We start from the raw sequence: 12,223 nt of genomic DNA on the forward strand, positions 1-12,223 counted from the left end.
AAACCCAAGTATCTGGGACGCAGAGCTCATGTCCCTTCTCTGATGTATCTCTGTGACTCCCAGGACCATTTGCAGATTCCCCAAGATTCACTGCTGGTGATCACACCCCAGTGGCGTGTGCTGGCCAGCCTGTTCCCTTTCTCGCTGTCCATCATGCTAGGGTTAGGATTAAGGTTACCTTTGCTGGCTCTCCCTCTGGCCATTGCTTAGACTGTGGCCTCTGGGCTGAACCTTCCTAGGAATGGGCAAGGCCCACAACATTCAGCATGCAAAGGGTCTCAGGGAGGAGGTTTGTAGTGTGTCCTTTAATACCTTCCCTCTTAGAACTCTCCCTAGTTTTTTTTGTTGTTTTCTTTTTTTTTTTGCTACAGCTGGGGCAGCGAGGGGGGCATTGATTCTGACTCACCACACACTTTGAGAGCCTCTGACTCAGCTCAACTCTGGTGTTCTTCCAACTCTGCTCAGAACACTGTGGGTGCCCTTCCCCAGCTGCCCAGGAGCAGCCAGACCCGTTCAGATGTGCTTGGTTCAGCCCTAAATGACACCAAGTTCATTAGTAAATTAGACACACACACAGAATCAAAGACTCCCCAGCAACCAACAGGGCTTAGGCAAGTTTTAGGCTGTGTTGAAGCCAAGCTTAATGTGCAATACCATTAGAATTAATTAACTGCTTTGCATTCAAGCATATAACTTACATTTACATTGGTAGTATAACTGATAGTAAAAAGTTAATTTTTATGTTAAAAAACTTATAAAAGTTAACTATAATATTGTTAGTAGTTGAAAGTTAACCGTAATTTTTAAAAGCTAACTGTAGATTAAAAGAAAAAATTTTCTTTATTATTTTATATAGCTATGTAATAAAATGTCCTCGACTTGGGGAATTTTGTAAGAGATCACACTTATCAAAAGTTAAGAAACAAGCTTTAATTTAGCTGCTTAAAGAATTATCATTTTAACTCTTCCCATAGAGTATATGACAGGTGTTTCTTCAAGGGCATGAAGGGCTCCAAGTTCATTTAATTGTTCCTGATTGCTATTTTAATCACTATGCAGTAATTCCATTTCAAAAGAGAATTTTGCAGTTAGTAGAATTTTGGCATTATGCTATCCTTTCTTTTCATGAGCTGTTCTGGTTCACCCTGGAGAGCAGCACTTTTCCCTGCTCATTTATTGCCAAGGGTGCTTTGTCCCATTCTCTGATAACTTTGCTTACTTCAATTTCCAACATTTCTCATCTTCTGTGACTGGTTTTGATGTTAGTCTCAAAAATGGTCCCATCCTGTAGAATCTTGTTTAACAGCAATGAACAACTTCCTTTTGGGGAAAGTTGGCTTTATCTCCATTTTTAGAACAGATGTTTGTATGTTTTGATGAACCCCCATCTGGAATCTCTTCCAACTTGATTTCTTTGACACCAAGTTTCTTGCTTTCTCCTTGATCTGACACCTTCTACTTTACTTACTGTAAATGCTTATTTGCAAAGATATGGTTAGAGGCTGGTACTAGGATTTTTGACCTCCCTTGGACACATTTTTTAAATGTTTCCTAGTAATTTGCGTTCTGCAAGAAATGAAACTGAGCCATGGTTCTGCGGAAACTTGATAATGTCCTCCCTGGAGGGCTACATTTCTCAGCCTGCTGGGGACCAGCAACCTTGATCTTCTCTCTTACTGTGGGTCCTCGGCAACTCTGTTGTGGATGTGTTTGGAACCACGGAGTCTGGTAGGACAAAGGATGTTTTAAGGATTTAAAGAGAAAAGGAGCCGCCTACACGGAACTCAATCCCGCGCCGAAGTTATTGCAGTTCCTGCCTCTGACACCGCATGTATTCTGGCTTTTTAGCAGGATTGTTCTCCCAGCTTTGCTCTGAAATGTAAAGCCCCATTGCCCACTGCAAGTCTTAATGAAAAGCAGCTCATAAGCAAGTTACGTAACCTAATTGTAATCCAGGGATCAGCTTGGTTATATTATTTAAAGAAATAGCATCCATTTTCCATGACCTGATTTAGAAAAGAAACCCAGGGAAGAAAAAAAATACCCAATTCAGCACTTGGCTCCCTGTGCTTATTCTAATGAGGACGCTTGTAAATAATTCAAAAACAATGACTTTTAAGAACATTAAACCCAAGTTAGCTCAGGGTTATATCTCAAAGCAGCTTTAGCTGCTTAAAGCAAATTATATTTGATCATGAAATATGGAGCTTCTTTTTGCAGACAATTTAGTCATTTAGTACATTTAATTTCCTCACCAATACAACACACGTGGAACACTGACTGGAGGCAAGATGCTGGGGAATGCTAAAATGCATAAGCCCTGCTCTCAGGAAGCTTAAAGTCTGGTTAGGGTTAATAATAATAACAGGGAAGGAAATCTAAAAAAAGAGTGGATATATGTATACGTATGACTGATTCATTTTGATGTACAGCAAGAAACTAACAAAACCTTGTAAAGCAACTATACTCCAATAAAAATTAATAAAAAAGGGACTTCCTTGGTGGCGCAGTGGTTAAGAATCCGTCTGCCAATGCAGGGGACACGGGTTTGAGCCCTGGTCCGGGAAGATCCCACATGCAGCAGAGCAAATAAGCCCGTGCGCCACAACTACTGAGCCTGAGCCCTAGAGCCCGTGAGCCACAACTTTAGCCCGCATGCCTAGAGCCTGTGCTCCGCAACGAGAGAAGCCACTGTAATGAGAAGCCCATGCACCGCAACGAAGAGTAGCCCCCGCTGGCTCGCTGCAACTAGAGAAAGCCCGCGCGCAGCAACGAAGACCAGATGCAGCCATAAATTAATTAATTAATTTTTTAAAATTAATAAAAAATAATAATGTATCATCATTGGTTCATTAATTGGAACAAATGCACCATTAATGTAAGATGTTAACAGCAGGGAAAACAGGGTCGGTGGTCAGTGGAGGGTTTACAGTAACTCTGTACTATCTTCGCAACTTTTCTGTAAATCTAAAACTATTCTAAAATTGAAAGTTTATTTTTAAAAACCTGGATAGGGAAACAGTTGGATACACAAATAGAAACACATCTATCCTTGTTGCCTGGTTTATACAAATTAAGCCAGGCCTGCCTAATAGGCAGCTTCACAAGTGGTATGATTATTTTATGAACTTCAGAAACACAAAATTGGATTATCAGAGTCCTGATTCATGTTAATAGTGTGTCACAAATCCAGGATTATCATTAGTCCTTTGGTCCTTTCATAAACCTCATTTAATTGATTTATACTGTATGTATTATATAATAAAGGACTCATGGACCCACCTCTCAACCCAAGAGCTAAAAGGCCTCCATGACTTATGTTGACCCATGTGTTCCTCCTCTATCCCATTCCCCAACCTTCCTCTCAGTAGTAATCATTCTCTTAAATTTTGCTTTTATCATACCCTTGCTTTTCTTTACATTTTATTACACACATGTGTGGCCTAAACAATATGCTAGTTTATCTATGTTTGAACTTGTCATATTACGTGTTGTCTTCTGGGACTTGTTCCTTTGGCTCCACACTATGTTCCCTATATTTATCAATAATGTTATAGTTAACTCATTTTCACTGTTGTATAATATTCAGTGACAGGACTGTGCCACAAATTTTTTAAATAATTTTCATCAGTGGTTTCTAAATTTTTGCTATTATCAGTGGATCCTGCCATGAACACTCTTATACATGTGTCCTGGTAAACATGTCCTAATGTTTCCAATGAACCAGAGCTTTACGAGATTGAACGATCTTAAAACTGCATAAGAATCCAAGCCCAACAGTTTACTTACAGAAAATATGTCCAGGGAAGAGCATATAAATTCTTCACCTTTGAGGCAAAGGAAAATATGAATTACACACTAATTCCATGTCAGGATTTAACTGTACCATAAAATCCAAATTAACAATGGCTTAAACATACATGTTGCTCTCATGTAAAACATCCAGAGATGAGAAGCCTTGAGCTGGTATGACAAGGTCCACAAAATTGTCATGGATCCAGGTTTCTTCCAACTTTCTAGTTTGCTATCCCTAGGGTATGACTTTTACCTTCATGGTCCAAAGGGCTACTCAACTTCTAGCCATTATACCTGCTTCTCTGTCAGTAAGAAGGAAAAAGAAAGGAAGAAGAATATGCATCTTCCATTCAAGAACCCTTTCACCAAGTCACATATGACATTCCTAATCACATCTCATTTAGTCTCATTTAGACACATGGCTACATCTAGTTTCAAGGGAGGCTGTAAAATGTAGTCTTTATTCTGGGCACCCTTGTACTCAGGTAAAAGTTCTATTACTAAAGAAGAATGAGAAAAAGGATTTTGAAGACAGTTAGCAGTCTCTGAGAGAATTGTTACAGCTAAAGTGAGAGCAGAATATAAACCAGCCCAATAAGGATTTATGTTGAAAAGCATAAAGGAAAAATAAGCACTGATAATATCACCACCCAATGATTATCACTGTTAACTTTTTGAGATATATTCTTCCAGACTTTTTCATCCATATATATAACCACGTATATCTCCAGTTTATCCATAACTATACCTATATTTATATAAATATATCCACACATTGCTTTTAAAGGGACTATTTAAATTACTGCAATAAGTCAAGAAAGATGGCTAGGTTGTTTTTCCCCCTTTAAACTCTTAATAAACTTCATGGGAAATGTAACATTGGAGTAACTAGAGGAAAGAGGAGAATGTGCTCTGTAATTGCATTTTTTAACTTCTCAGAGTTGCCAAATGCAAAATAACTTAAGCTGCATACAGGGTGCTCTGGAAGAAGGATTTAAAGGAGAATTTAAAAGAAAAATGGGACTTCCCTGGCCGTCCGGTGGTTAAGACTCCACGCTTCCACTGCAGGCGGCGCGAGTTCCATCCCTGGTTGGGAAACTAAGATGCCACATGCCGCGCAGCACAGCCAAAAAATAATAAATAAATAAATAAATAAATAAAGATTAGCCATCCCAGAAAAAGTGCAGGCACCGCTTCAATAGGGAAGGTGACCAGAAAAATTAATGGACACAAAAACCCAGATCAATAGAGTTTCCCAGACCATAGATAGGGATAGGTAAAAATATCAATAACTAGATTATTTACCCCTAAGCATGCCCTACCACCTGAGCACAAGATAGGCTATCTGGGGATCTGCTCTCTTTAATGAAAGAGTCTTCAAGATAGTGAACCAACATGGCATATGACCTTCCGTCAAGAAAAAGGACTATCACACAGAGCTACAAATTTGCTCAACAGATTTAGCCTAGATCCTTGTCTTCCTGGAGACCATAGTCCAGCAGGGAAGACAGAGAAGTGCCTGTAAAGATGAGTTGACATTTACTATGTGACAGATGCTGTACTAAGCACTTGACTTGCATTATCCAATTTAGCATTTATAACAATCTATTCTTAACCCCATTTGACAGATGAAGAAAATAAAGTCATAGGTTAGGTAATTTGGTTGAGGTCACAAAATTAATGTGACAGAGCTGAGATTCTACCCAAGCTCTACCTGACTTCGGAGCCCCTGCTCTGGGCCACTGACAACCCATGGAGTTAGTGTAATAATAGAAGTTTCTACACAATTATGAGGAAACATGGAATAAGCATCAAACATCTTTCGGGGAAAACTTGTAGAGTAGTATAAAGATGAGAAAATGTGAAGTATAAATATAATGTCAATAAGTGTCAAAATAAAGATCAATGTGAGCATTGATAAATGAATGGAAAAGACAGATTTCTGCCTCAGAGCCTATTAAGGCTGGGTTTTACAAGTAGCTGCCTTTTCATTATTGGCTACACAATTCAATCCTATTATCATCTAGTATCTTTACTCTTATTTTAGCAGTTAATCGTATATTGACATTCTTGCTTCTTATCAAGCTATTTTCTCCCTGTGAGTCGCCTCCATATATAATCAGCTCATAAAAAGCAAAACGCAACATGTTTGATCGTTTCTTGATTTTGGTTTTTGTATTCCTGATTGAGGTACATACTAGCATACTAGGCAATAAGTACATGCTTGAGTTGAATTGACAGCCATTTATTTAAAGTTGATTCAGAGTGGTAAATACATGAGATAAGCATAGAAGATACAACAAGTGGGCAATAGAGAGTCCACAAAGCATAAAAAAATTTTTTTTTAATATTTAAAATTATAATCTGAGAAAAATGTCTAGAAATAAAAGAATATCTGAATCTACATATTGAAAGGAACATACAGAGCTGAGAATGGAGAGTTGGCAAGAACCAATCATGTTCGTCCTTATAGTAGGCCACTATAAGAAATTTAAATTTTGTTCTAAGTGTAATAGGAATCCCTTGGAGGATTGTAATCAGAAGCACCACTGCTTACACAAAATGGAGAAGTAAAAATGTGTGTGTGGGGCTTCCCTGGTGGCGCAGTGGTTGAGAGTCCGCCTGCCGATGCAGGGGACGCGGGTTCGTGCCCCGGTTCGGGAAGATTCCACGTGCCGCGGAGCGGCTGGGCCCGTGAGCCAAAGAAAAAAAAGAAAAAAGTGTGTGGACCTGAAAAAAAAATGAAATATGAGAATTAAGAAATGGTTTTACTTTACAACATAAGGCCTTCTTGCTTCCACTGTAGTTGTGGGAATTCCCTCATATTCCCTTACATGGAACCTCCTTTTCTTTCCATCTATCAAAAGAGACTAACTTTATACCAACATTTTTTTTCCAATATAGGCTTTTACACGATATTAAATATAGTTTCCTGTGCTATACAGTAGGTCCTTGTTGTTTATCTATTTTATATATAATAGTCTGTATCTGTTAATCACAAATTCCAAATTTGCCCCTCTCCCACCATACCAAACTTTTTGGCATGGCGTTTTGGGGGACCAAGAATAGCAAGCAATTTGGGGACTAAGAGTGTGAAATTAGCACTACAATTGTCAAGATAAGCCTGGAAAGCACAGTCATATGATAGGCAGGGGAAGTAGCTGGGTAATCAGAAACCAGTTGCCAAGGTAGAATGAGACCCAAAATTACAACTCAGGGCTGGGGATGAAAGGATATGAAGAGGAATATTCAGAAAACAAAGCCCAGGACATGGTCTAGAACTCTCTATATTCAGCATACACTGGAATATCAAACATGAATCTAGTAAAGGGAAGGGGGGGTAGAAGTGGGATCAGAGAAAGAAACAATCAGAAAAGTTTTTGAAAATCGATGATTTCCACCCAAAACTATACCTTAGCGGGTGGGGAAATATTAATAGGTTTCCCTGTCAAAATTTTGTCACTTTAATATCAGTGTTTATTTGATCTCTTCTTTGGATTTTTTTCACATTCTTAATTTTTCATTCTCTACCTCTCAAATTGTGTGTAATTTTCTGCAAGATTGAAATTCCTTTTTTTAAAAAATTGCCATTTGCAGCAATGTGGATAGACCTAGAGAATATTATGCTTAGTGAAATAAGTCCGATAGAGAAAGACAAATACTATATATATCACTTATATGTGGAATCTAAAAAATACTTTTAAATGAATGTATATACAAAACAGAAACAGACTCACAAATACAGAAAACAAACTTATTGTTACTGAGGGGGAGAGGGAAGAGAGGAGGGACAAATTAGGGGTATGGGATTAACAGATACAACACTGAAATTGTTATGTGGAAGGTCTTGGTCCTGACAACATGGGATATTAAGCTAGTGTGGACCAACCCTTACTACAAGTATATTAAAATGCTGTATAAAATAATATAAAACTAATTACATAGTCAAGATAGAAAGAAAGGAAGAAAGAACAAAAAGAAAGGGAAACCACAGAGGTCAAGAACAAAAAGTGAATTAAAAAATCAGAGCAGTAAACTCCAGTTACCCTGTACTAACCTGGAAAAGTGGGATACTGGAACCGGGTGTAAGGTTTAGGACTGGAAACTGGGATTGATCGTCCATACAGGGAAAAAATGCATGACTCTCAACTTGAAAAAGGCAGAGTGCTGGAACTGGGACTTTGCCAAGATGGTCTGTTAAATCCATGACAAAGGAACAGGAAAAACGTTATCCAAATGGCCCACAGAAGTTGCAAAGAAGCTCTGTACCTAATACTGGATGGACTAAATCTCCAATGGGGGAATAAAACTCTAGACTACCCAAATGAAAATATGGGATCCATATATTTACTACCCCTAAGGTACAGAAATCCCCAAACTGGTCCAGGACTCACAAAATTTCTCAAACCCTGGCAAGAGAAAATGTAAAACATCAAAATAAGAGTGACTCCCATAGGTCGAGGCACTAAGATGAGGAAAAATGAACATTCTATATCCCTCCCCCCCTCCCAGAATGAGCCCATAATATTCAAAAGAGATGAAGAAATGAACCAGCATGAGGTGGAGCTCATACACACAACAATGGGTAGAATTTGTGTGCTAACAACCAGGTATAAAAGCAAATCAGAAAGAGACTAGATATTTAAGTTTAAAATGATTAAGGAATTGACACCAAAAAACATAATTCTTAAAAGGAAAAATGGACAAATTGGACCTCATCAAAACGTAGGACTTCTGCTCTGCAATAGACTCCATAAAGAGAATGAAAAGATAAGCTACAGAAAATATTTGCAAACCACATAGCCAATGAAGGACTTGTATCTAGAATATATAGGAACTCTCAAAACTGAGCAGTTAAAAAAAAATCCAATTAGCAGAAACTAACACAACATTGTAAAGCAACTCTACTCCAATAAAAATTAATTTTAAAAAATCCAGTTAGAAAATAGGCAAAAGACATGAACAGACATTTCACCAAAGAAGATATGCAGATGACACGTGCACCAAGAAAGTGCTAAACATCATTAGCCACTAGGGAAATGCAAAGCCTAACAACAATGAGATATCACTAGGCGCCTATTAGAATGCTGGGGAGGATGTGAAGAAACTGGATCACTCATACAGTGCTAGGAATATTAAATGATATAGCCACTCTGGAATACAGTTTGGCTATTTCTTTTTAAACTAAACATGCAGCTAACATATGACCCATCAATTGAACCCTTGGGCATTTATTCCAGAGAAATAAAAACCTATGTTCGCACAAAACCTGTACAGAAATATTCATAACAGCTTTATTCATATTAGCCTAAAACTGGAAATAACCCAGATATTCTTCAACTAGTGAATGGTTAAACAACAATGGTATATACCATAGAATATTACTGAGCAATAAAAAGGAGTAAACTATTAACACACATACAACTTGGATGGATCATGAGGGAATTATGCTGAATGAAACAAGCTAATCTCAAAGGTTATAAACTGTATTAATCCATGTATATAGCATCTTGAAATAACAAAATTATAGAAATTATAGAGAACAGATTTGTGGTTGCCAGGGGTTCAGAACAGGGTGGATGAGTGAGGGAAGTAGGTATGGCTCTAAAGAGCAGCATGAACCTCAGGGTGATGAACAATTCTGTATCTTCACTGTGGTGGTTGTTACACAAAGCTATACATATGATAAGATTGCATAAAACTACACACACACACACGCACACGCACACACACACACACACACACACACACACACACTGGTGAAATCTGAATTAAACAAATAGTTAAAGATATACAAGAAAGGAAAGAAACCACAATGAAGAAAATCTGGCAGGGGACTTCCCGTGACTTCCCCAGTGGCGCAATGGGTAAGAATCCACCTGCCAATGCAGGGGACACAGGTTTGATCCCTGGTCTGGGAAGATCCCACATGCCGCGGAGCAACTAAGCCCATGCACCACAACTACTGCTCCACAACAAGAGAAGCCACTGCAAGGAGAAGGCCGCGCACCACAACGCAGAGTAGTCCCCACTTGCCACAACTAGAGAAAGCCTGCGCACAGCAACGAAGACTGAACACAGCCAAAAATAAATAAAATTAAATCTTTAAAAATAAAAAAAAGAAAATCTGGCAGATTTTTCTTTTAAAACTTGTAGAAGTAAAAATTATTATCACTGAAATAAAAAGCATAAAAGGTATGTTAAACAGCTTATTAGACATAGGTGAGAAAGAATCTGTTACCTAGAAAATAGATTTTCATAAATCACACAGAATGTAGTACAGACAAATGAAAGAGATGGAAAATGCATGGCAGAAGCTAAGAGAGAGAAGACACAATGAGAAGATACTATGATGCCTCTAATAGGAGTCCCTGGAGAAGGAAATAGGGGGAGAGACAATGCTCAGAGCAAACAGATCGAATTTTTCCATACTTAAAGAAAGATGTAAGTTATCACATTGAAGGACCAAGCAAGGAAAAAAAAAAATCCACACACAGTCAAATGGTGGTGAAAGAATCTACAGAATACCAGAGATAAAGAGAAAGTCTCAAAAGCAACCAGAGGCAAAAGACATATTACCACAGAAGAATAACTATTAGACTGACAGCAGACTTCTCATCATCAACAATAGGATCTTAAAGACTAGATTAATATCTTCAAAGAGCTAAAAGAAAATAACTATTTAACTTAAAGTTATACACTTAACTAAAGTATCTTTTAAAATAAGGCTAACATTAAGACATTTTCAGACTAACAGAAAGTTTATTACTCACAGGCTATCACCAGAAGACCTATGATAGTTACTTCTTCCTGAAGTATCAGAAGAAAGATGTTGAAACAAAAGCGAAGAAATGAGATGCAAAAAAAAAAAAAAAAGAGAGAGGTAAATTGGTAAACATGTGGATTAAATCTATACAAATATTCATTTGTGAAAACAACATTGGTAACATTAAAGACTGATTGGGGTTAGAAACAAAGTACAAATAAAATACCACTCAAGAATAACATGTCAATGGGAGGTGGAGTGACCAAATTTAAAGACTCTAAGGCCTATGCATTGTTTGGGAAGAGGATAGAACTCTTGGTTAACTTTAAACATTGCTAAGACAACTGTACATGTTAAATATTAACAATAACCAAAAAAAAAGTCTCTAAAAGTGTAGATATATAATTATATAACTTCCCAACCAACAGAGGAAAGAAGAGGACTTTAAAAAATCAAGACAGTAGATGACAGAAAAAGAGAAAGAAAGAGCAGGGTATACAGAAAATATAAAATAACTTGCTAAAATTAATACCAAATATATTAGTGATTAAAACAAAAGAAGAGGGATTCTATCTCTCCATTAAAAGTCAGCAATTCTCAAATTGGATTTAAAAAGAACAAAGTTCTGCCATATGCTGATGAAAACAAAGGGATGATAAAATACCAGGAAATTATGCATATTTTAAAAACTGGCACACCAATATTATTATTATACAGAGTAAATGTTAAAGCAAAAGAATTATTAGTGATAAAGAGTATCATTACTCAATGATAAAAGGAATCATTCTCTGTTTTGTTCCATGCTGTTTTTTCACTGTCTTTAACAATGCCTAGCACATAGTAGGTGCTCAGTAAATGAATGGTTGAATTTATTAGGTCATGAGGATGATACAGACCTAACATCTTAGCCTTAAAATATATAGAGAGCAGAGCTTGACAAAATTCTGAAGAAAACTGATAAATCTATAACACTGGGAGGTTTTTAACATTTCTCACACATGAAACAATAAGATCAAACACAAATTTAGTTAAAGATACAGATGATTTTTATAACTGACTTAACAACTTCAATCTAATGAGCATGTAGAGGACACTACACCCAACAATTATAGAGTACATAATTTTTTAAGATCAGTTATAAAGTTATATAGAAAACATTTATAAATATTAACTATGCATAGGACCACAAAGGAAGTCTTCACAAACACTAAAGAATTTATATATAGACCATGTTTTCTGAGTACAATATGATAAAGTTAGAAATAAATAAAAATATATTTAATGTTTGGAAATTTTTAAACACTTTTATTAATTTAGTCTTCAAAGTATAATTATGAATATGAAATACATAGAAAATAAATGGCAATGAAAGCATTGCATATCAAACTCGTAGTACAAATAGCACAAAAAGAAAATTTATTGCTTCATAGGTATATTTTTAAAAGAAGTATGAAAATTAATATTAGAAAATGAATGGAGTAAATATCTAATGGAGTAAAATATCTAAGATTTAATAAAATATGGTAGACAAACTTCTGGTAAGGTTGATCAATGAAAAAACAGAAAGTACAGGGGCTTCCCTGGTGGCGCAGTGGTTGAGAGTCCGCCTGCCGATGCAGGAGACACGGGTTTGTGCCCGGGCCCAGGAAGATCTCACATGCC

At 37.0% G+C, this 12,223-nt stretch overlaps 1 long non-coding RNA gene across 2 annotated transcripts in view; it reads right to left on the reverse strand.

The window, feature by feature from the left end:
- Positions 1 to 915: 915 nt before the first annotated feature.
- The window catches only part of LOC141276372 (uncharacterized), a 74,353-nt gene continuing 63,045 nt past the window's right edge, over positions 916 to 12,223 (reverse strand). The window contains exons 3-5 of one of the 2 annotated variants that reach the window (XR_012325857.1): positions 10,569 to 10,605; positions 3,790 to 7,989; positions 916 to 1,725 (exon numbers count right to left, since the gene is read on the reverse strand). This is a non-coding gene — a long non-coding RNA (uncharacterized lncRNA). Of the gene's footprint in view, positions 7,990 to 10,568; positions 10,606 to 12,223 lie in introns of both variants that reach the window. The other variant, XR_012325856.1, reaches the window with a different exon arrangement.

Source organism: Tursiops truncatus, chromosome 14 (genome assembly GCF_011762595.2).
Source record: "Tursiops truncatus isolate mTurTru1 chromosome 14, mTurTru1.mat.Y, whole genome shotgun sequence".
Taxonomy (NCBI): Eukaryota; Metazoa; Chordata; class Mammalia; order Artiodactyla; family Delphinidae; genus Tursiops; species Tursiops truncatus.